This window comes from Balaenoptera acutorostrata, chromosome 6 (genome assembly GCF_949987535.1).
Source record: "Balaenoptera acutorostrata chromosome 6, mBalAcu1.1, whole genome shotgun sequence".
Taxonomy (NCBI): domain Eukaryota; kingdom Metazoa; phylum Chordata; class Mammalia; order Artiodactyla; family Balaenopteridae; genus Balaenoptera; species Balaenoptera acutorostrata.
In genome coordinates this window covers 53,869,904-53,894,691 of record NC_080069.1, presented here as the reverse complement: position 1 = coordinate 53,894,691, position 24,788 = coordinate 53,869,904, and the positions used below count along the sequence as shown (strand labels likewise).

Here is a 24,788-nt window from a genome sequence, read left to right as displayed (position 1 = left end):
GATTTGTGACCCAAGATATGGTCTATCCTGGAGAATGTTCCATGAGCACTTGAGAAGAAAGTGTAGTCTGTTGTTTTTGGATGGAATGCCCTATAAATATCAATTAAGTCCACCTTGTTTAATGTGTCATTTAAAGCTTGTGTTTCCTTATTTACTTTCATTTCAGATGATCTGTCCATTGGTGAAAGTGGGGTGTTAAAGTCCCCTACTATGATTGTGTTACTGTCGATTTCCCCTTTCATGGCTGTTAGCATTAGCCTTATGTATTGAGGTGCTCCTATGTTGGGTGCATAAATATTTATAATTGTTATATCTTCTTCTTGGATTGACCCCTTGATCATTATGTAGTGTCCTTCTCTGTCTCTTGTAATAGTCTTTAAAGTCTATTTTGTCTGATATGAGAATTGCTACTCCAGCTTTCTTCTGATTTCCGTTTGCATGGAATATCTTTTTCCATCCCCTCACTTTCAGTCTGTATGTGTCCCTAGGTCTGAAGTGGGTCTCTTCTAGACAGCATATATATGGGTCTTGTTTTTGTATCCATTCAGCCCCTCTATGTCTTTTGGTTGGAGCATTTAATCCATTTACATTTAAGGTAATTATTGATATGTATGTTCCTATTACTATTTTCTTAATTGTTTTGGGTTTTTGTAGGTCTTTTCCTTCTCTTGTGTTTCCTGCCTAGATAAGTTCCTTTAGCATTTGTTGAAAAGCTGGTTTGGTGGTGCTAAATTCTCTTAACTTTGGCTTATCTGTAAAGGTTTTATTTTCTCCATCGAATGTGAATGAGATCCTTGCTTGGTAATCTTGGTTGTAAGTTTTTCCCTTTCATCACTTTAAATATGTCCTGCCACTCCCTTCTGGCTTGCAGAGTTTCTGCTGAAAGATCAGCTGTTAACCTTATGGGGATTCCCTTGCATGTTATTTGTTGCTTTTCCCATGGTGCTTTTAATATTTTTTCTTTGTATTTAATTTTTATTAATTTGATTAATATGTGTCTTGGTGTGTTTCTCTTTGGGTTTATCCTGTATGGTACTCTCTGTGCTTCTTGGACTTGACTATTTCCTTTGCCATATTAGGGAAGTTTTCGACTATAATCTCTTCAAATATTTTCTCAGACCCTTTCTTTTTCTCTTCTTCTTCTGCAACCCCTATAATTTGAATATTGGTGCATTTAACATTGTCCCAGATGTCTCTGAGACTGTCCTCAATTCTTTTCATTCTTTTTTCTTTATTCTGCTCTGCGGTAGTTATTTCCACTATTTTATCTTCCAGGTCACTTATCTGTTCTTCTGCCTCAGTTATTCTGCTATTGCTTCCTTCTAGAGTATTTTTAACTTCAGTAACTGTGTTGGTCATCACTGTTTGTTTGCTCTTTAGTTCTTCTAGATCCTTGTTAAATGTTTGTTGTATTTTCTCCATTCTGTTTCTGAGATTTTGTATCATCCTTACTATCATTACTCTGAATTCTTTTTCAGGTAGGTTGCCTGTTTTGTCTTCATTTATTTGGTCTTGTAGGTTTTTACCTTGCTCCTTCATCTGTAACAATTTTTTTGTCATTTTTTTTTTTTGGTGACTGGTGTTGCTGTATTCCTGTCTTACTGGTTGTTTGGCCTGAGACACCCAGCACTGGAGTTTGCAGGCAGTTGGATAGAGTCGGGTCTTGGTACTGAGATGAGAACCTCTGGGATGCCTCACTCTGATTAATATTCCCTGGGGTCTGAGTTTCTCTGTTAGTCCAGCAGTTTGGACTCGGAGTTCCCACCACAGGAGCTCGGGCCCAACCTCCAGCCTGCGAACCAAGATCCTGCAAGCCAGTAACTGGAGGTTCCTCCTGTCCCCTTAGGTGTCCGTGGTCCCCCACTGGTGCCTGGCATGTGCCCTAGTTGTGTGGAGACGCGAATTCTGCATCTTCCTATTACGCTATCTTGACTCTGCAAGGATAAATTTTAGTATATCCATACAATGGAACACTATTGAAGAGTGAAAACAGCATGATGCATCTCAAAAAAACCATAATGTTGGGCAAAAGGGAAAACAAAAAATACATATAGCATGATTCTATATATATATAAAGATAAAAATCGGAGAAATAAAACAACATTTTTAGGGATCAATATATAGATGGAAAACTATAAAGAAAAACAAGGAAGTAACTATTACAAAGGTCAATACAGAGGTTACATTTAGGGAAAAGGGAGAGCTTGTGATCAAGAAAAGACATTCTGGAGACTTGTGGAACTTAAAATAGCCTATCTCTTGACCTAGTTGGTTGGAATACAGGTGTTTGCTCTGTAATTATTTGTGAAACTGAATGTTTATATTTTATGCATTTTGCTGTATGTATGTTAGACTTCAGAATTAAAAAAAATAAAAAGAACAAGAACTTAGTGAACATGTTAAAATACCTAAGTTACTTGTAGACAGATTGATGTTGGTTTCAGTTTCTCACTAAGAATTAATTAAAACAATAATCGACAAATGCAGTGGATGTTTCTGTGTAGTTTGCTGCATAGAATCATTTACTCATAACTTAAATTTAGTTTTAGTGATTAAAGCTCTCCCTCATATTCAGTACTGTCACCATGACTCAAAACTGAGTGCTATTTCCTTCCTCGAAGTATGTAGCACTGTCATCTATATCAGTTACTCAGCATGTAGTACACAGCTGTCAGTTGGTTATAGATGGTGACTTGTTGCCTGCATAGACTTCTCAAGAATTCATGCCTTGTCTCCCCTACCAGATTGTAGTTGCCTTAAAGACAGGGCACTCTTCCTCATTTTTACTATAGATCAACTTCAGCGGGAGCGGATCCCACAGCTATTTACGTGATGGTGGAGTTTTATTACAATGACTGCGTATATAAAGCTCATGCCTCCATTTTACAGATGCTGGGGATGACTAAGCTGGCTTTCTTGTCCCTTTGGGAAGATTCTCAAAAAAAGACATTTTCAGGGGCAGGGTGATGCTTTAGAGATTAGGCAAAAAGTAAAGTTAATTAAAAGGATACTAAAACTAGGAAAAAGAAAGCCATCAGAACAAAAGCAGCCATTCTCTCAGGCTCTCTCTCTTTCTCTGAGCCACATGACCATTCGCCTTTGATTACTAAACATAAATGATGTAGTCTCTCTCTCCGGAAACTGGCATTTCTTAGTTCCCTGCGTACATGACTAAAGGTGGTGTCCCAGAGCTCCCTATTTACGCATTCCTAAATTCCAAACACACATAATACTGACTCTTTCAAAAAAACAGTATGTATTCTTTTCTTGCTGATTCTTTGCTGATTACAAAAGTAGCAGATGCTCATAATTTAAAATATTTTTTAAATTATAGACTATTTTTTAGAACCGTTTTAAGTTCATGGGAAAAAAAGCAAAAATTACCAAGTTCTCATATACTTCCTCCTATTTCCTGCCACACACACACAGTTCCCCCTATTATTAACAACTTGCATTGCTCTAATACATTTTCTGTAATTGATGGACTGATATATTTTAAAATTTATTTTATTGGGGTAACATTGATTTATAACATTATATAAGTTTCATGTGTACAACATTATATTTCTAATTCTGTATACACTACAGCATGCATACTACCAAAAATTTAGTTTCCCTCCATCACCATTCAGTTAATCCCCTTTACCTATTTCACCCTCCCCAGCTTTTCTGATGGGGCTCCTCAAAGGACTGGCTTCTCTCTTGCTCATGTTGGAGCTCTGGCAGGTCCAACACTATCTAGCCACGTGGAGGAGAGTCGAGATGGTGCCTTCGGCTGGTAATATGAAATTTGTTGTTTAAAGGTAAACATGTAGACAAATACTGAATACTGTAATATTTTAATCATGATGAGTAAGTCACTTTTAATTCCAGTATAAAAGTTAAAGGAAAAAAGTATTAAAAAAACTATAATTTTAAAATGTTAAAAGGTACAAATATGAACAGATGTAAAATGTGACAACAATAATATAAAGTGTGTGGGGGACTTAAAATGTAGAGGTTTTGTAGGTGACTGAACTTAAGTTATTATCAGTCTGAAAATAGACTGTTACAGCTCTAAGATATTGTATGTAAGCCTCAACGTAACCATGTAAAAAAATACCTACAGCCTTATACCCATTAGGATTGCTACTATCAAAAAACAGAAAACAAATGTCAGTGAGGATGTGGAAAAATTGGAACCCTTATGCACTACCAATAAGAATGTAAATTGGCACAGTGGCTGTGGAAAATTGCATGGCAGTTCTTGAAAAAATTAAAAATAGAAATACCATATGCTCCAACAATTTCACTTCTGAGTATATACCCAAAAGAATGGAAAGTAGGGTCTCAAAGAGGTATCTGTACACCCATGTTCATAGCACCATTATTCACAATAGCTAAAATGTGAAAGCGACCCACGTGTCCATGGATAGATGAGTAAGCAAAATGTGGTATATACATACAATGGAACATTATTCAGTCTTGAAGGAAATTCTGCAATATACTGTAATATGGATGAACCTTGAGGACATTACGCTAAGTGAAATAAGCCAGTCACAAAAAGACAAATACTGTATGATTCCATTTATATGAGGTACTTAGAGCAGTCAATATTATACAGACAGAAAGTAGAAAGGTAGTTGCCAGGGGCTGAGGGGAGGGGAGAATGGGGAGTCATTGTTTAAAGGGTACAGAGGTTCAGTTTTACATGATGAAAAAGTTATGTGAATGTATTTAACACCACTGAACTGTACTAAAAAATGGTTAAGATGGTAAATATCACGTTATGTATATTTTACCACAATAAAAAAGAAAAACACAGACTTCCCTGGTGGCGGAGTGGTTAAGAATCTTCATGCCAATGCAGGGGACACGGGTTTGAGCCCTGGTCTGAGAAAATCTCACATGCCGCAGAGCAACTAAGCCCCTGCGCCTCAACTACTGAGCCTGTGCTCTAGAGCCTCCGAGCCACAACTACTGAAGCCCGCGCACCTAGACCCCATGTTCTGCAACAGGAGAAGCCACCTCAATGAGAAGCCCACGCACCACAATGAAGAGTAGCCACTGCTCGCCACAACTAGAGGAAGCCCGCACGCAGCAAAGAAGACCCAATGAAAGAAGGAAGGAAGGAAGGAAGGACCTACAGAAACAACACAGAAGAGAGGAATCAAAGCACAGCTATACAAAAAAACAACAAAACACAAAGGAAGACATCAAGAGAGGAAAAGGAAGACAAACTAATTAAAAGACTAACAAAAAGGGGGGAGTGGGGGGTTTAAAAACTGTGCAACATTGACAAAAGGACCAAGATAGTCAAGGCCCAGGAAGGGATAGCCCCAAGGACCTGGGGTGTCTCCTCTCCCAAGGCCAGGAGCAGCAGCAGGGTGGAAACTGGGGGTCCCCCTAGCCCCTGCATGGCCCAGTGCATGGGCCTCTCCAGGTGGGGTGGTGACCCAAGGAAGAGGCCTCAGTAGTGTGTGCTCATCATGCAGCCTGGATGCCCCTACCACTCACTCTGCCGCAGAAGGAGATAGAGTGACAGAAACTCAGGAGCATCCTCCCCCATTGCTGAGGCTGTAACCCACTTGCTAAGAATGGCCAATTGCCACAGTGCCCTTGGTCTCGCTCCAGCGTGCTCTGGATCTCCTTCAGGACCCTCTTGTCACTGAGCAGAGCATGCTCCATCTCGGGCCGACCTCCTCTCCTCTCCTCTCCATCACTTTGGCTTAGTTCCTGGCTCCACCCAAGGCCTTCTCAGGGCCCGATCCATTGCGGGGGCGGCTGTAGTTCTTTGTTTCTGCTGAATCCACCAGACACTGGGGCTCAACCAGCCACTTGGTGGAGAGAGAGAAGTGCTCAAATTCGGAGGGTGAGATCAGGTAGAAACCTTGGCCATATTTGGTGAAGATGCAGAAAGCAATGCTGCTGACATCCACCCAGCAGAAGTAGTTATAGTGAACCTGGGGCTTGAGCAGGGGCAGTGAGACCACCTGGACATCACCCACGTTGGTGAGGACAGCCAGGTGATGTTCCCTATAGTCCTCAGCTCGACAGCTGCGGAAGCAGGCCGCAGTGACTCACTGCACCCGCAAGCCCTCTAGGGTGGTTAGCTTCAGCTTCAGCCTGGCACTGATCTTGGGCAGCGTGAAACACCTTGAACTGCTCTTCTGACACAGTGAGTAGCTGGTGGCTTCCCTGAATGTCCAGGCTCTTTGACAGGTCATGGGCCACTTCCAGGGACTTGAGAAGGGGCACACTGTGTCCGTCCAGCACCAGGATGCCCACCAGGCAACAGCTGGATCTCCCTGGCCTGCTCCGCTCGCACCAGCTCATCTATTCTCTGCTCCTTGGGTGTCATGCACAAGGCAAAGGCATAGACGGTACTACCATTGGTGCCAGCCCACAGCAAGGGGCAGAGGCGAGAGTTGTTCCTCAGGTAGATGTCAGTGAAGTAGAGGGTCTGGACTAAGCCCATGAAGGTGTCTGCTGCCAAATGGGCCTCCATCTTGCACTGCACGGGTGCCAGCTCCATGTTCTGCATGTGGGTCTGCTCTGCCCTGGTGCTCCCCTCCTGCACATCTCCTGGAGGGCCAGTGGGCCACTGCTACCTTTTGGACACCCGGCTGCGACGTGTCCAGCGGAAGGACTGGCACAGAGATGTCTTTAGGAACTTCACGTGGGACAGCGGGCCCTCCAAGGCTAGCTGATCATTGAGGCGTGTGCACTTGACAAAGACCTGCTGCTACTGCTGGTGGTCAAAGAGGCTGAAGCCATGGCTGGTGCCGAAGGCCACGAGGTGCCACTGGGAGTGCAGGGCCAAGAAGGTGACCACAGCCAGGGGCTGGCACTGCACCAATACGAAGGGCTGAAAGCCAGGCTCAAAGCGCACAGGCCCCGGGCAGGCACACAGGCATTCCTGCCCCTTCCAGAGGTAGCCTTCCTGGTCCTGCAGCAGGTCAGCCTCCACCTGCTCCACGGAGTGCTCCACCTCCTCGTCACTTAGCTCCAGCAACCTCACCTGCCCTGCCATGGTGGCCACAACCAGGTAGCCACTGTATTTGCAGAGGAAAATCTTTTGGATGCCCAGCTGAGGATCGTCACTGTGGGGGTCGAAGGAGCCCACCTTGCAGAGCAGGGACCACTCATCCTGGCCCTGGGCAGTGAGGCTCTCACTGGGGTCTGTGTTGGTGAGGAACACCTGTACAGTGCTGAGTTTGCAGAGCAGCAGCAAGCACATGCCAGAGGCATCCCAGAACCTCACCATGCTGTCCTCATGCCCTATGAGTTATGGGCCACTCCACGGTGGAGAAGTGTGTGTTCTGCCAGCTGCCAGCAGCGATGATGTGCTCCCACAGCTTCAGGGGGATGTTGGAGACTTGGTGGGAGCAGGTGATGGCAGAGCAATTCAGGGAGGCCAGGTAGGGAGGTTAAATCTGCAGCCAACCGGCCGTCTGCAGGTCAATCACCACCAACTCCTCCTCAGCCAGCACCACCTGAGCGTAGGGGTCATCAAAGGCAGCCGCACGGTCCATCTCAACGAGAAGAGTAAAGTCAATGACTCGGGAGGTGAAGTCAGAGGCTGTCTGCTGGCTGTTGTGGGCCACCGAGATGCAGTGGCAGTCCCCATAGCCGGCCCACAGCATGCCACCCTTAAAGATGGTGAAGGGCAACCCCTGCTTGGTGGTCAGCCAGAAGATGTTGGTAATAGCTTTGCAAGGAAAAGGACCATAAGGCACACAGCTGTGCAGGGGCTCTGGTTGCTGGGTATCACCGGACACGGGCCACTGGCAGTAGCTGCTGTCAGAATGGCAGCTATCAGATGACCATCCCGCTGCCAGCAGATATTCTCCAGTTGCTAGCTGCTGAGGAAATGACAGAGCACGCGGCTGCCCTGCAGGTCCCAGAAGACGATGAGGCCCAAGCTGTAGCCAATGAGGATCTGGTCGGGGTCCCAAGGATATTCCTGCAGAGCCTCCACCACCTCAAATACCCACTGGTGGAGGGCCTCCTCTGGAAACTATGTTCATAGCAGCACTATGTACAATAGCCAAGACATGGAAACAACCTAAATGTCCATCGACAGATGAATGGATAAAGAAGATGTGATATGTGTGTATATATGTATATATACACACAATGGAATATTACTCAACCATTAAAAAAATGAAATAATGCCATCTGCAGCAACATGGATGGACCTAGAGATTATCATACTAAGTGAAGTAAGTCAGAAAGAGAAAGACAAATACCGTATTATATCACTTATATGTGGAATCTAAAACAGGACACAAATGAACATATCTATGGAACAAAAAGAGACTCAGACATAGAGAACAGACTTGTGGTTGGCAAGAGGGAGTGGGGATGTGGGAGGGAAGTACTGGGAGTTTGGGATTAGCAGATGCAAACTATTATATACAGGATGGATAAACAACAAGGTCCTACTGTATAGCACAGGGAACTATATTCAATATCCTGTGATTAAACCATAATGGAAAAAATATGAAAAATATTATATATATTTATAACTGAGTCACAATGCTGTATAGCAGAAATTAACACTGTAAATCAACTATACTTCAATAAAAAGTTTTTAAAAAGAAAAAAAATAGAACAGAAAATATCAAAGTATATCTCCCATAATACCAATAAGTGTTATTTCATGAGACTTGTTTCAGTTATGAGTATAGGTGCACACAAATGACATGGTGGGTTACAATGTTAACTATATTGATACTTGTTACTGTGAGTCATGGTATAAAATGTTGTTTTTCATGGTATAAAATGTTTGAAAGCTACTGCTCTCTGGTACCTAAACTAGAGGGATGCCTAATGCTCTATGAATGCTTACTGAATTGAACAAACTGAGTAGTATGATACAATCCATTTATTACAACTTCAAAGTTTCCACTTTAAAAGAATATAAAGTATAATGGTTATTGGAACAAAAGTAAATGGAGGGCTTCCCTGGTGGCGCAGTGGTTAAGAATCTGTCTGCCAATGCAGGGGACATGAGTTCGAGCCCTGGTCCGGGAAGATCCCACATGCCGCGGAGCAACTAAGCCTGTGCACAACTACTGAAGCCCGCGCCTAGAGCCCGTACTCTGAAACAAGAGAAGCCACCGCAATGAGAAGCCCGCGCACTGCAGTGAAGAGTAGCCCCCGCTCATTGCAACTAGAGAAAGCCCGTGCACAGCAACAAAGACCCAACGCAGCCAAAAATAAAATAAATAAATTTATTAAAAAAAAAAAAAAGTAAATGGATTCTGGGCTATGTGAAGCTACAGGGGGCAGGGCGGAGGAGTAGTAGAGAGGGATCCGAATACTTCCTGTTATATTTCAACAGACTTTCTCCCCAATAACTAAAATGTGTCTATATTTAAGGAAGATTAAATACAATTTTGGCTAAGTTCACTTTGGAAAGCTTTTCTTGTTCACTGAAATCACCTCATGATTATAAAGTTCTGCATATTTAAAATATCTGGTACAGGTAATTCCACCATGATTCATAAAAGGATCTTTCAGAGAAAGAAGCAAACGAACAAAACAAACAAAAACAAAAAACAAAAAACCTAACAGAAGACAGTGAACTCAATGGTAACAGTAAATCTTTTTTTGTCAGTAATTAACATTAAATGAAAAAATATTAAACTCTTTAGTTAAAAGACAAAGAGTGGCTGAACGAATTAAAAAAACAAGACTCAACTATATGCTGTCTAAAAAGGACACACAGGTTGAAAGTGAAGGGATGGAAAAAGACATTCCACAGAAATAGTAACCAAAATAGAGCAGGGTTGGCTATACTTATATCACACAAAATAGATTATAAGTCAAAAATTGTCATAAGAGACAGAAGGACATTATACTGATAAAAGTGCCAATCTACCAACAAGATATAAGAATTATATATATTACACACATCAGAGCACCTAAATATATAGAGCAAACATTGACAGTTTGAAGGGAGAAATAAACAATATAAGACAAGACAAGACAATAATAGTAAGAGACTCCACTCTCAGTAATGGATAGAACATCCAGACAGAAGATCAAAAAGGAAACAGAGGACTTGAACAAAACTATAGACTAAATGGACCTAACAGACATACAGAGTAAGTCCCCTACATACGAACCTTCAAGTTGCAAACTTTCAAAGATAGGAACGTGTGTTCGCATGTCCAATCACGTAAGTTAGTTCACTTGTCTGGCGTATATTGTCACTTGCATGCATCCTCTACAAGTAGTTGTGCTTCTGTGTACTTTACTGTACAGTACTGTACAGAGTACAGTAGTATAGTATCTTTATTTCAGCTAGATCTGCAAGAGGACGACTTCATTGAACTCCTTGCTGTGCAACATGAGGAGATTATTAATGAAGACCTGATGGAATTGGAGGCCCAGAGCAAGGACGAAGAGAGACAAGAGAAAGAAGAAGTAACTGAAGAACCGAAGAGATTCACGATGCAGGAAATGGCAAGGGGATTTTCTTTATTTGAGGAGGCACTGTTAGTTTTTGAGGCATAGGACCAGAATGTAGAACAGTACACGAAGGTTGCAGCAACCGTTCAGAATGCAATCCAGTGCTACCATGTCATCTATGATGAGAAAAAAAGAGCTACTACCCAGACATCACTGGTTCGTTTTTTCAAGAGGGTAGACAGAATTAAATCCAGCAAGGAACCAGAACCTGTGCCATCGTCAGGTGTGACTGAAAATTGCAGCTTGCCCTCTGTCTCCTATTGTTGTTGATCCTTCAGCTCTGCCATCTCCCACCTCCTCTCCCTCCTCCAGTCAGTAACTCTTCTTGCCTGTTCACTCAACGCCAGCCCCTGTATGCCAGCTGTTGTACTGTACACTGTACTTTTCAAGGTACTGTACTGTAAGATTAAAAATGTTTTCTTTATTTTTTGTTTATGAATTATATGTGTGAAAAGTATTATAAACCTATTACAGTACAGTACTATATAGCCGATTGTATTAGCTGGGTGCCTAGGCTAACTTTGTTGGACTTACGAACAAACTGGACTTATGAATGCGCTCTCAGAACGGAACTCGTTTGTATGTAGGGGACTTACTGTATAGAACATTCCACCCAACAGCAGCAGAACACATTCTTCTCAAGTGCGCATGGAACATTCTCCAGGATAGCTCACATTTAGGTCACAAAACAAAGTCTTAACAAATTTAAGAAGATTGAAATTATACCAAATATCTTTTCTGACCACAATGGAATGAAACTAGCACTCAATAGTAGACAAAAAACTGGAAAAATTAACAAGTGTGGAAATTAAACAATAATCTTGAACAACAATTGGATTTAAAAGGAAATTTGAAAATACCTTGAGATAAATAAAAACACAACATATCAAAACATATGAGATCCAACGAAAGCAGTACTAAGAGGGAAGTTTATTGTCATAAATGCTTAATTAAAAAAGAAAAAAAAATCTCAAACAACCTAACTTTACACCCCAAGAGGCGAGAAAAAGAATAAATTAAGCCTACAGTTATCAAAAAGATGGGAATAAGAAAGATTAGAACATAAGTAAGTGAAATCAAAAATAGAAAAACAAGTGAAAAAAACCAATGAAACTAAGAGCTGATATTTTGAAAAGGTAAATAAAATTGACAAACTCTTAGAAAGACTAAGAAAAAAAAGAGATGACAAAATAAAATGAAAAAGAAGACATTTAAAAAGATGCCATAGGGGCTTCCCTAGTGGTGCAGTGGTTAAGAATCCACCTGCCAATGCAGGGGACGTGGGTTTGAGCCCTGGTCCGGGAAGATCCCACGTGCCGCAGGGCAACTAATCCCGTGTGACACAACTACCGAGCCTGAGCTCTAGAGCCCATGAGCCACAACTACTGAGCCCACGTGCCACAACTACTGAAGCCTGTGTGCCTAGAGCCATGCTCCGCAACAAGAGAGGCCACCACAATGAGAAGCCCACGCACCGCAACTAGAGAAAGCCCGCGTGCAGCAACAAGACCCAACACAGCAAAAAATTAATTAATTAATTTAAAAAAGAATTAAAAAAAAAGATGCCATAGAAATTAAAAAGATCATAAGTGACCAGTATGAACAATTATACACCAACGAACTGGATAACCTAGAAATAATGGATAAATTCCTAGAAACATACAACCTACCAAGACCCAATCATAAAGAAAAACAAAGTCTAGGGAGTTCCCTGGTGGCCTAGTGGTTAGGATTCCCGGCTTTCACTGCTGTGGCCTGGGATCAATCCCTGGTCAGGGAACTGAGATCCCACAAGCTGCATGGCACAGCCCCCCCCGCAAAAAAAAGTCTCAACTATAGTCTAACAAGACCTATAACTTGTATGAAGGCTGAATCAATAGTCAAAAATCTCCCAAGGAAGAAAAGCCCAGGACCAGATGGCTTCACTAATGAATTCTACCAAACATTTTAAAAGAATTAATGCCAATCTGTCTCAAGCTCTTCCAAAAACTTGAAGAGAAGTATATATATTTCCAAACTCATTTATGAAGTCAGCATTATCCTGATACCAAAGCCAGAAAAAGACACTACAAGAAAAGAAAACTACAGGCCAATATCCCAGATGAATACAAATGCAAAATCCTAAACAAAATACTAGCAAAACAAATTCAACAGCTTTTTAAAAGGACTGTAGATCATGACCAAGTGGGATTTATCCCTGGGATGCAAGGATGTTGGTTCAACATATACAAATCAATAAATGTGATACACCACAATACCAGAATATAGAATAAAAATTAGACAATCATCTCAACAGATGAACAAAAAGCATTTGACAAAATTCAAATACCCTTTTATGATAAAAACTCTCAAAAAACAAGGAATATGAGGAAATTACCTCAACATAATAAAGGCCATATATGACAAGCCCACAGCTAACCTCACACTAAATGGTAAAAAATTGAAAGCGTTTCCTTTAATATTAGTAACAGACAAGGATAACTGCTCTTGCTACTTCTATTTAACATAGTACTAGAAATTATAGCTAGAACACTTAGGCAAGAAAAAGAAATAAAAGGCATCCAAATTGGAAAGAAAGAAGTAAAACTGTCCATGTTTGCAAATGACAATATCTTATATATAGAAAATCTTAAAGACTCCACCAAGAAACTGTTAGAACTAATAAATTCAGTAAATTTGCAGGATACAAAATCAACATACAAAAATCAGTTGTATTTCTCTATGCTAACACTGAACTATCTGAAAATTAAAGAAATATCATTCATAACAGCATAAAAAAAATAGCATATTTAGGAATAAATATAAACAAGGATGTGAAAGACCCGTGCACTGAAAACTATAAGACGTTGATAAAGACGCAAACAAATGGAAAGATATCCCATATTCATGGATTGAAGAGTTAATATTGTTAAAATGTCCATACTACCCAAAGTGATCTACAGATTCTATGTAACCCCTATCCAAATTCCAACAGCATTTTTCACAAAAGTAGAAAAAGCAATCCTAAAACTCATATGGAAACACCAAAGAACCCGAATAGATAAAGCAATCTTGCAAAACTGGAGGTACTCCACTTCCTGATTTCAAAATATATTACAGAGCTACAATAGTCAAAACAGTACTGTACTGGCATAAAGACAGAGATTTGGACCAACGGAACAGACTAGAGAGCCCAGAAATAAACATATGCATACATGGTCAACTGATCTTTGACAAAAGTGCCAAGAATACACAATGGGGAAAGGATAATCTCTTCAACAACTGGTGTTGGGAAAACTGAATATCTATATGCTAAAGAATGAAATAGTACCCTTATCTTATACCATACACGGAAATCAACTCAAAATGGATTAACTTTTAAAGAAGAGACATGAAAGTGTAAAACTCCTAGAAGAAAATGCTGGGGAAAAGCTTCATTGGTCTTGAATATGATTTTTTTGTATATGACAACAGTAACCCAGGCAACAAAAGCAAAACAGTCAATTGGGACTACATCAAACTAAAAAGCTCCTTTATAGCAACAGAAACAACAGAGTGAAAAGGCAATTTATGGACTCAGAGAAAATAGTTGCAAACTATATAACTTATAAGGGGTTAATATTCAAAATATGTAAGGAACTCCTACAACTCAACAGCCAAAAACCAAAACCTGATTTTAAAATGAGCTAAGGACTTGAATAGGCATCTCTCCAAAGTAGACATATAAATGGCTATCAGGTATATGAAAAAATGCTCCACAGTCTATAACCATCATGGAAATACAAATCAAATCAAAGCCACAATGAAATATCACCTCACTCCTGTAAGGATGGTTATTATTTAAAAAAAAAAAAAAAAAAAGACCACAAGTGTTGGTTAGGATGTGGAGAAACTGGAACCCTTGTCCACTGTTGGTGGGAAAGCAAAATAGTGTAGCCACTATGGTTAACAGTATAGAGGTTCCTCAAAAAATTAAAAACAGAACTACTGGGACTTCCCTGGTGGTCTGGTGGTTAAGAATCTGCGCTTCTAATGCAGGGGGCACAGGTTTGATCCCTGGTCGAGGAACTAAGATCCCGCATGCTGTGCAGTATGGCCAAAAAATAAAAATAAAAATAGAACTACCATATGACCAAGCAATCCCAGTTCTAGGTATTTATCCAAAAGAACTGAAACTAGGATCTCAAAGAAATCTCCCATGTTCATTACACTCCATTACAGCACCAGTCACGATAGCCAAGATGTGAAAAACCATGAATGTCTATCAACAGATGAATAGAGTCATAGTGGTATACACATACAATGGATTATTAGCCTTTAAAAAGAAGGAAACTCTGCAATATGCAACATGGATGAACCTTGAAGATATTATGCTAAGTGAAATAAACCAGTCACAGAAAGACAAATATTGCACGATTTCAGTTATACCAGCTACCTAAAATAGTCCAATTCATAGAATCAAAATGTGTAATGGTGGTTGCCAGGAGCCAGAGAGAGGGGATGTGTGAATTATTAATCAATAGGCATAAAGTTTCAGTTAAGCAAGATGAATAAGTTCTAGAGATCTGCTCTACAACACTGTATCTACCCTATAGTCAACAATACTGTATTGTGTACTTAAAAAACTACTAAGAGGATAAATCTCAAGTGTTCTTACTAAAATTAAACTCCAAAATGGGTCTCATTGAGTTAAAATCAATGTGTTAACAGGACTGTGTTCCTTTCTGAAGCTCTGTAGGATAATTTGTTTCTTGCCTTTTCCACTCTCTAGAGGCCTTCCACATTCCTTGGCTTACTGCCCTCTTTTTTCATCTTCAGGGCCATCACCATCGGACTAAGTCTTTCTCACACTGCCAGCTCTCTGGTTCTTTGTTATGCCTCTCTCTTCCATTTATATGAATTATAATTACATTGGGACCATCTGGATACTCTAGGATAATCTCTATACACATGGCAGAGTGAATAATGTCCTCCAAAGATATCCAAGCCTGAGTTCCTGGAACCTATGATTGCTACCATATATGGAAAAAGGGACTTTTGCATATGTAATTAAATTAAGGGTTTTGAAAAGGGGAGATTATCCTAGATTATGTGGGTGAACTCTAAATTAATTGCAAGTGTTCTTATGAGAGATTGAGGGAGATTTCATGAAAGAGAGGTGAAGGAGATATGACAGAAGCAGAGATTAGAGGGATGTGCTTCAAAGATAGAGGAAGGGGCCCCAAACCAAGGAATACAAATGGTCACTAGAAGATGAAAAAAACAAGAAAAGGGACTTTCCATTCAGAGACTCCAGAAAAAAATCGGCCCTGAAAACATTTTGACTTTAGCCCAGTGAAAACTGATGTTGGCTTTCTGACATCCAGAACTGTAAGAGAATAAATGTGTGTTGTTTTAAGCCACAGAACTTGTAGCAACAATAGGAAACTAATATACCATCATCTCAAGGTCTGCTGATTACCAACCTTAATTCCATCTGAAACCTTCATTCCATTTTTCCATTCCATTTTGAATTTAATATAGTCACAGTTTCCAGGAATTAGGACATGGACATCTTGGGGATAAGGGCATTATATTGCCTACCACAACTTCACACACAGTGAAAGTCCAGGTGAACAAAATATGTCAATGTCAAACATTAACAGAAAATGTAGGAGAATGTGTTCATAATCTTGGGTGTGTAAAAGGCCTTAAGACAACAAAGTTGTTAAGACATCTTTTTAAAAAACTGATACATTTGCTTCCATCAAAGTTTTAAAATTCTGTAGGCTAAATAATACCATATATAAAGTAATAATACAAGCAACAAGCCGGCAGAGAACATTTGTAACATATATAACCAAACATTAATAGCCCATTTTATACTAGTAAAAAATAGAAAATGACTTAAGTGTCCATCATTAGGGGAATGATTAACTAAATCATACATTTATCCATACAATAGGCTACCTACAGCAGTTTAAAAGAGTGAGGGAGAATCTTTCTGATTCTTTGCAAAAATCTCCAAGACATATTGATATTCTAGACAGTTATAGAACAGTGTGTATTGTGTGATGCTATTGTAAGGGGGGAAACAACATGCACCAAACAAAGTCATAAAGTATTTCCCCCAACTTTATGAGGATATCAGCAATTACCTCTGGGGAAAACAGCAGCAGCAAAGGGGAACATTAATTTTGTTTTACATCATTTGAATGCAGACACATTCATGTATAAACTGCATAATATTTTTTAAAGCACAGTTTTGTCTTGCTCATCACTGTATCCAAGCAGCCAGCACAGTACTTGATAGGTAATGTTTGTTTAGTGAATGAAATCCAAAGGGATGGGACTTACTGCTAATGGTAAATCCTGTGCTGGTGAGAAAATGCCCTGGTTGTACCTAAATTCTTCCTGCTTCAAGCCCCGCTTGGTCTTCCTTTGGGAACTGCTTTGGGGAAACTGGAAGCCTGAGCCAGAAGTGTGTGTGTGTGTGTGTGTGTGTGTGTGTGTGTGTGTGCGCGCGCGCATGCACGTGCTAGCATGTATAATAATTTATATTCTTTATGTTTAATCCAGACAACAAGCCTGCAAAGTAGTCACCCTCATACCCATTTTACAAATGAGGAAACTAAGGCTTAGATAAGGGACTAACTGAATGACTTACCCTGGAGTTTTCTTTTTTCTCTTCCTGTAAATGCAATTTTGACAGTTGCAGAATTCTTACAAAACAGAATGTGGTCAGTTCAAGAAACAACTTCCTTCTACCAGTACTTGACTTGCTTTATTAGTTATTTGTTTTACTTGTATTAGATAGTTCATACACTTGTTTTTAAAACTGGCAGTAAATTGTATTCAGTACATCTACTTCCCTCCCTTGAGACAATAGTCAACAACTTTTTGTGTGTCTTTCCAGAAATATTCTACGTACATACAAGCACACATACAAATATTTCTAAAGTTTAATTTGAAGCATTTTACATACATTGTCTGGTACCTCTCTTATTTCACTCAACAATGTATCTTGGAAATCATTACATATTTGCTAGATCTGCTACATTCTGGACCATAGCTGTACATGATTAATTTTAGAGAAGCCTCATAATTTAATTAATCCCTCCTCATTTATGGCCACTGAAATTGTCTCATATCTTGTTATTACAAAGCTACAGTGGCTATTGTTATACACGGGCCATTTTGCACATGTGCAAATGTATCTGCAGAATAATTTCTAGAGGAGCAATTGCTGAATAAAATAGATGTCCCTTAAAATTTTTCATGGATATTGATAATTTTCCTCTGTAGATGTTATATAATTTCACTCTCCCCAAGCAATGTTTATTCGTACCCCACGTCCAACACTTGGTAACATTTTCTTATACAAGAGGGAAAAGACAGAAAAAAGAAAAGAAAAAATCTATTTCATTTGCATTTGGCACCCAAAGGTAGTTTCTTCAACCTTGCCCAGGGGCAAGTTGCAGTTCCATCAACCCCCCATTTCCTGCAACTGTACTACTTTTCAACTGAAACTGTGAAAACTATTCCCCTCTCTTTTACTTTATACGTGATTGATCTACTTCATGTAGGACTGGGCATGGAAATTATTAATTCTGCTCTTCTATTTAAAAGATATCACTCCTTTCAAGCTGATCGACCCCCTCACAATCCTAGGTCACTTTCTGAGGGCACTTTCCAGAAATTTCCACCTTTGGTTCTGTGGTGTAGCTACTGCCTCCTCCTGAGAACTATTTACTTGAGGTACTTTTCCTGGCAAAAAATAAACACACTGTCCCCATTTCTTTCCTCCCCCCCTTTCATCAATCTCACCTCAAGTGTTTTCCTTAGGAAAACACTTTATTTCATTACTATTTAGCTTTGTGCAAACTAGTTTCCCCAGTTCCCCAACTACAAAGACAGACTCCTTGACTTCTAAGGCCAAATCTATTTGTTCTTACTATTCCTATACAAAGCTTGAAAATATGGCAACTGATAAAAAAAACTTTTTACATGTTAAAATAGCTTTAAAATTATATAGCAACTAATAGTGACTTAGAGGTTAGCAGGTAGAAGGATCCTGAGATGTATTTCCTGGATTGCTAACTTCAAATTTCATCTGTGACAACAGTTTTCTCACCTGAGTTATTATCAACAACAACAACAAAAATCATTTCATTATATGATTTATAGTGAGGGGAGCACTATTTCTCTCTCTCTCCTCCAATTAGGAAAAAATACTGGGCTTCCCTGGTGGCGCAGTGGTTAAGAATCTGCCTGCCAATGCAGGGGACACGGGTTCGAGCCCTGGTCCGGGAAGATCCCACATGCCACGGAGCAACTAAGCCTGTGCGCCACAACTACTGAGCCTGCGCGTCTGGAGCCTGTGCTCCGCAACAAGAGAGGCCGTGATAGTGAGAGGCCCGCGCACTGTGATGAAGGGTAGCCCCCGCTCACTGCAACTAAAGAAAGCCCGCGCACAGCAACGAAGACCCAACGCAGCCAAAAATAAATAAAATAAATTTATATTTAAAAAAAAAAAGAAAAAAGAAAAAATACTATCACTAGCTTCTTCTGGGTAGAGATAACATGTTGATTTGTTCTCTTATTCATCACAAAAATCTTTCTGGCAATCTTTACCAAATCAAAGCTATTTGGCTTGGTTGGAAAATAGATGTGATTTCAGTCCATTAAGAAATTTGTCTTTGTATGAGGGGAAAGATTTTCTCAGAAGGTAACTAGAAGAGAACATTGGTAGATTCATGAACAATACCAGTACTTTCTGTTTTGTTTTTATCTTTCCTTAGAGATGGTGAGTCCTGTAGTCCTACTGCCTGGCACAGTGCCTGGCATACAAGAGGTGCTCAATAATTATCTCTTGAGTCAATTAATGAATAAGATTACTTACGGAGAAAGAACTCCTCACATTCTTCCCCCTCAGCTCTCACATATCTTTTCCTAGTAAACTGGAGTGCAAACAGGGTCGGGGGGAGCTCCATTATCCACCTGAATGGAGACAAGAGATTAGGGAATGATTATTCTGTTTGCTCATAAATACCTTAAAGATATTAATAAACAGAGGAGATAACTTAAATAATTTCAGGTAGCAGTCCATAGGCAGAAAATGTAAATGCAGACTTGCTCCTTGGCTGCGATCCCTCAAGAGAAACAATTCTCTAAGAGCAAGCCGTCTACAGACAGAACTGGGGCAACACCCGATGATTTACTCAGCTATTTAAAGAAAAAGACAATTGAGATTTCAGAAAACAGACTAAATTATTGTAAGACAGTTCACTCAAAGAAAAGTTCAAATAGGAAAAAAATGGAATAATAATATTCACTTTAAAATAGGTATGTTTGCTTATTGCGCGAACGTTATTGCTTCAATCCGGTACGTGAGTTCTGGGAGGAGGTGCTTCCTTTCTCGCAGGCCGCCCGGCCTACGCGGGCACCTGGGAGACGCGGCCAAATCCCGGGCTACTCTCTGGGGCCTCGGGCTCCCAGGTCGCTGCACCCGGCGCGCTCCCCACTGAAGCTAGAAAAATGCCTCAGTCCGGCAGTACCTTTTTTTCTTTCCTCCACGGCTGATTGGCTCCGAAGTTTCGTCCGTTATTACGGGAAAGCCCCGGCCTCCGGCCTCCGAGCCGAGCTGCGGTCCCGCAGCCTCCTCTCCGGCCTCAGGGCCCCAGCCGTCTAGCTTAGAACCGCTCCCTCTTTCCTCTTTCTCGCTCCCTTTCTCTCACCCTCCTCGCTCTCTCTTTTCTTTGTTTGTTTTTTAAACCAGAGAAAGCCGCCGAGTTTCTCGGCCCGCTCTCGGGTGGCCCCGACCCAACCCCGCGCGTTTCACTTCCACGTCGCTCCGGCGGCGCAAGCGGCCGGCCGGGCCGGCGCTTTGCGTGCTCGGGAGACGCGCACGTGCACGCTCTGCTCTGCGAGCGCAGGTTCGGGAGGAGCTCTGGTTGGCCGGAGGCCCTTGGGGCTTACAAGTGAGCGTCCGTGCTGCCCCCGAGGCGCTCCAGCCTGCTGGCAAGCGGCTGGGGAATTACTACGTGTGAGGAATCTCCAAAGGAGAAAAGCAGGGTGTGCGTGCGTGCGTGCGTGCAAGAAAGTTGAGGAAAGAAGGGCCAGCTCTTAACAGTGCAAAAAAGAGAAAGGGGGGCGGTGGAGAAATTTTGGAGGGGAGTAGCTGACTGTTAGAGTTAGAGGGGGCTTCAGAGAAGTGGTGGGGGACAGGTAACCCAGAGGGTGGGAAGGCGGGGCATGGAAGACTTGCGTCCCAGTCACAGAGGATGTATGGAGGAAGGAACTTGGCACATCAGAGGCATTTTGCCATTCTGCTCGAAAGCAAAACAAAACAAAAATTAGAAGGGACGTCAATGGAAATGGCAGAATAGGAAGCTGCACGGGCCCGTCCCTACACAGAAACCCCAAAAAGATAAGTGTCAGAATTGACTTTGTGGGAATTCTGGGAAATAGCTGAACGTTTGCAGCATCCAAGTGACTCCTCAATCAAGAAAAAGATGACTTAAACACAACATAATGGGGACATTACTAGCGAATTTAAGGGAATAAAAAGGATTATGAGAGAAAACTCTGAACAGTGTACACTAACAAGTTAGGTAATCTAGATTAAATGGGCAAATTCCTAGAAACACACAGACCACCATCAGTAGTTTAAAAAACAAAACAAACAAACAAAAACCCTTCTGACAAAGAAAAGTCCAGGACCAGATAAGATGGCTTCACTAGTGAACTGCATCAAACTTTTAAGGAACAATTAACACTAATCCTTTTCAAACTCTTCTAAGAATAGAAAAGCACTGAACACTTCTTAACTTATTTGATGGGGCCAACATTACCTGATGCCAAAACCAGAGACATCATAAGAAAAGAAATTTTCAGACCAATATCCCTTATGAATATAGATGCAAAAAATCCTCAATAAAATCCTTGCAAACCGAATCCAGCAAAATGTTAAAAGAATTACACACCATGAGTAAATGATATTTACCTCAAGAGGGATTCAACATATAAAAATCAATCAAAGTAATATACAATATCAATAGAATGAAGGAAAAACGTGATCATCTCAACTGATGCAGAAGAATAATTTGACAAAATCCAACACTTTTTCATGATAAAAACATTCAACAAACTGGGAATAAAGAGAACTCCCTCAATCTGATTAAGGGCATTTATGAAAAAAAAAAAAAACTACAACTAACATCAATAGTGAAAGACTGAAAGATTTCCCCCTAAGATCAGGAACAACAACAACAACAAAAAGAATGCCTGCTTTTGCTTCATCTATTCAAAATTGTGTAAGCAGCATTGTCCTGAAAGTTCTAACTTGAGCAATAAGGCAAGAAAAAAGAAATAAGAGGCACCCTGGTGGTCCAGTGAGTAAGACTCTGCACTCCCAATGCAGGGGGCCTGGGTTTGATCCCTGGTCAGGGAACTAGATCCCACATGCCACAACTAAGAAGTCCACATGCCACAACTAAGGAGCCCACGTGCCACAACTGGGACCTGGTGCAGCCTAAATAAATAAATAAATAAATATTAAGAAAAAAAAGAAACAAGAGGCATCCAAATTAGAAAGAAACAAGTAAAACCACCCCTCTTTGCAGATGACATGATCTTATATAGGAAATCATAAAGAATCCACAAAAAACTATTAGGGCTAATAAACAAATTCAGTGAAACTGCAGGATAAAAGATAAACACATGAAAATTAGTTGTATTTCTAAACACTAGCAATGAACAATCCAGATAGGAATCTGAGAAAATTCAATTTTCAGTAGCATCAAAAAGAGTAAAATACTTAGAAATAAATTTAACCAAATAGGTGCAATACTTGTACACTGAAAACTACAAAACATTGTTGAATTAAAGAAGACCTAAATGAATGGAAAGACATCCTGTGTTCATGAATTAGAAGACTTAATAGTGTCAAGATGGCAAAAGTACCTAAAGTAATCTACATATCCAGTGCAATCCTAATGAAAATCCCAATGGCCTTTTCTTTGGTACAAATGAAAAAGCTGATCCAGAAACTTACATGGAATTGCAAAGGAACCCAGATACAAACTTGAAACAGGTCAATATTATTTTGAAAAGAAGAACAGAAATGGAATACACTTCCCAATTTCAAAACATACTGCAAAGCTACAGTAATCAAAGCAGTGTGGAACAGACATTAAAAATACACATATATCTCAGTGGAATACGATTGAGAATCCAGAAATAAACCAATACATCTATACTCAATTGATTTTTGACAAGAATCCCAAACCATTCAATTAACAAAGAAGAGTCTCATTAACAAATGGTGATAGGACAACTGGAGGTCCACTTGCAAGGGAAGGTACAACCCTACCTTACACCATATGCAAAAGAATACATCAAAATGCATCAAAGACTTAAGTGTGAGCTATAAAACTCTAAAGGTCATGGAAGAAAACATAGAGGTAAATCTTCAACAAGGACCTACTGTATAGCAAAGGGAACTCTGCTCAATACTATGTAACAACCTAAACAGGAAAAGAATTTGAAAAAGAATAGATACATGTATATGTATAACTGAATCACTTTGCTATACACCTGAAACTAACACAACATTGTTAATCAACTCTACTCCAATATAAAGTACAAAGTTAAAAAAAAGAAAACATAGAGGTAAATCTTTATGACCTTGGATTTGGTAATGGAGTCTTGGATATGACACCAAAAGCATAAGCAACAAACAAAAAAAACAAAATTAATTAGACTTCTTCAAAACTAAAATCTTTTGTGCATAAAAGGACACTCTCGGGACTTCCCTGGTGGTGCAGTGGATAAGACTCCGTGCTCCCAATGCCGGGGGCCTGGGTTCGATCACTGGTCAGGGAACTAGATCCTACATGCATGCCTCAACTAAGAGTTTGCATGACACAACTAAAGAGCCCATGTGCCGCAAGTAAGGAGCCTGCCTGCTGCAACTAAGGGGACTGCTACAACTAAGAAGCCCCCCTGCAGCAATTAAGACCTGGCACGACCAAATAAATAAATATATATATATATTTTTTTTTTTAAAAAGACACTATCAGTAAAGTGAAATGACAGCAGATAGAATGAAAGAAAATATTTATAAATCATATATTTGACAACGATCTAGTATCTATAATATACAAAGATTTCATGCAACTTAACAGCAAAAAGAAAAGCAACCCAGTTTTAAAATGGGCAAAGGACTTGGAGAGACATTTCTCCTAAGAAAATATACAAATGACCAATAAACACATGAAAAGATACTCAACATCTGTAGTCATTAAGGAAATGTAAATCAAACCCACAATGAGTTACCACTTCATACCCACTAGGACGGCTTCTAAAAAAAACCAAAAAAAAAACAAAACAAAAGAACAACGGGGGCTTCCCTGGTGGCGCAGTGGTTGAGAATCTGTCTGCCAATGCAGGGGACACGGGTTCGAGCCCTGGTCTGGGAAGATCCCACATGCCGCGGAGCAACTGGGCCCGTGAGCCACAACTGCTGAGCCTGCGCGTCTGGAGCCTGTGCCCTGCAACAAGAGAGGCCGCGACAGTGAGAGGCCCGCGCACCGCGATGAAGAGTGACCCCCACTTGCCGCAACTAGAGAAAGCCCTCGCACAGAAACAAAGACCCAACACAGCCAAAAATAAATAATAAAATAAATAAATAAATTTTTAAAAAACCCGGAAAATAACAAGTGTTATTGAGGATGTGGAGATATTGCAATTCTTGTACACTGCTGGTAGGAATGTTTAATAGTTCAGCTGCTGTGGAAAACAGTTTGGCAGTTCCACAAAAAGTTAAACATATTATTATATGACCTAGCAATTCAACTCCTAGGTATATACCCCCGAAATTGAAAACTATTCAAAAAAATACTGGTATACAAACGTTCACAGCACTATTCACAAAAGCCAAAAGGTGGAAACAACCCGAACGTTCATTACCAGATGACAAGATAAACAATGGAATATTATTCGGCCATAAGAAGGAGTGCTACATGCTACAACACGGATAAGCCTCAAAAAAAAGTATGCTAAGTGAAAGAAGACAGACACAAAAGGCAACATATTGTATGATTCCACTTACCATCAAGTGTCCAGAATAGGTAAATCCATAGAGACAATAGATTAGTGGTTGCCAGGGTCTGGGAACAGGGAGGATCTAATGAATATGCTTAATGGGTATGGGGTCGCCGTTGGGGATGATGAAAATGTTGGAACTAGATAAATGGCGATGGTTGCACAACACTGTGAGTGTACTAATGCCACTGAATTATACCCTTTAAAATTGTTAATCTTATGTGAATTTCACCTCAATAAGCAACGGAGACTGAGGCAGCCCC

At 40.4% G+C, this 24,788-nt stretch overlaps 1 pseudogene; it reads right to left on the bottom strand.

Annotated features, from left to right (window-relative positions):
* Positions 1-5,528: 5,528 nt before the first annotated feature.
* On the bottom strand, positions 5,529-15,947 carry LOC103013893 (LLGL scribble cell polarity complex component 2-like; annotated as a pseudogene).
* Between the last annotated feature and the right edge of the window lie 8,841 nt (positions 15,948-24,788).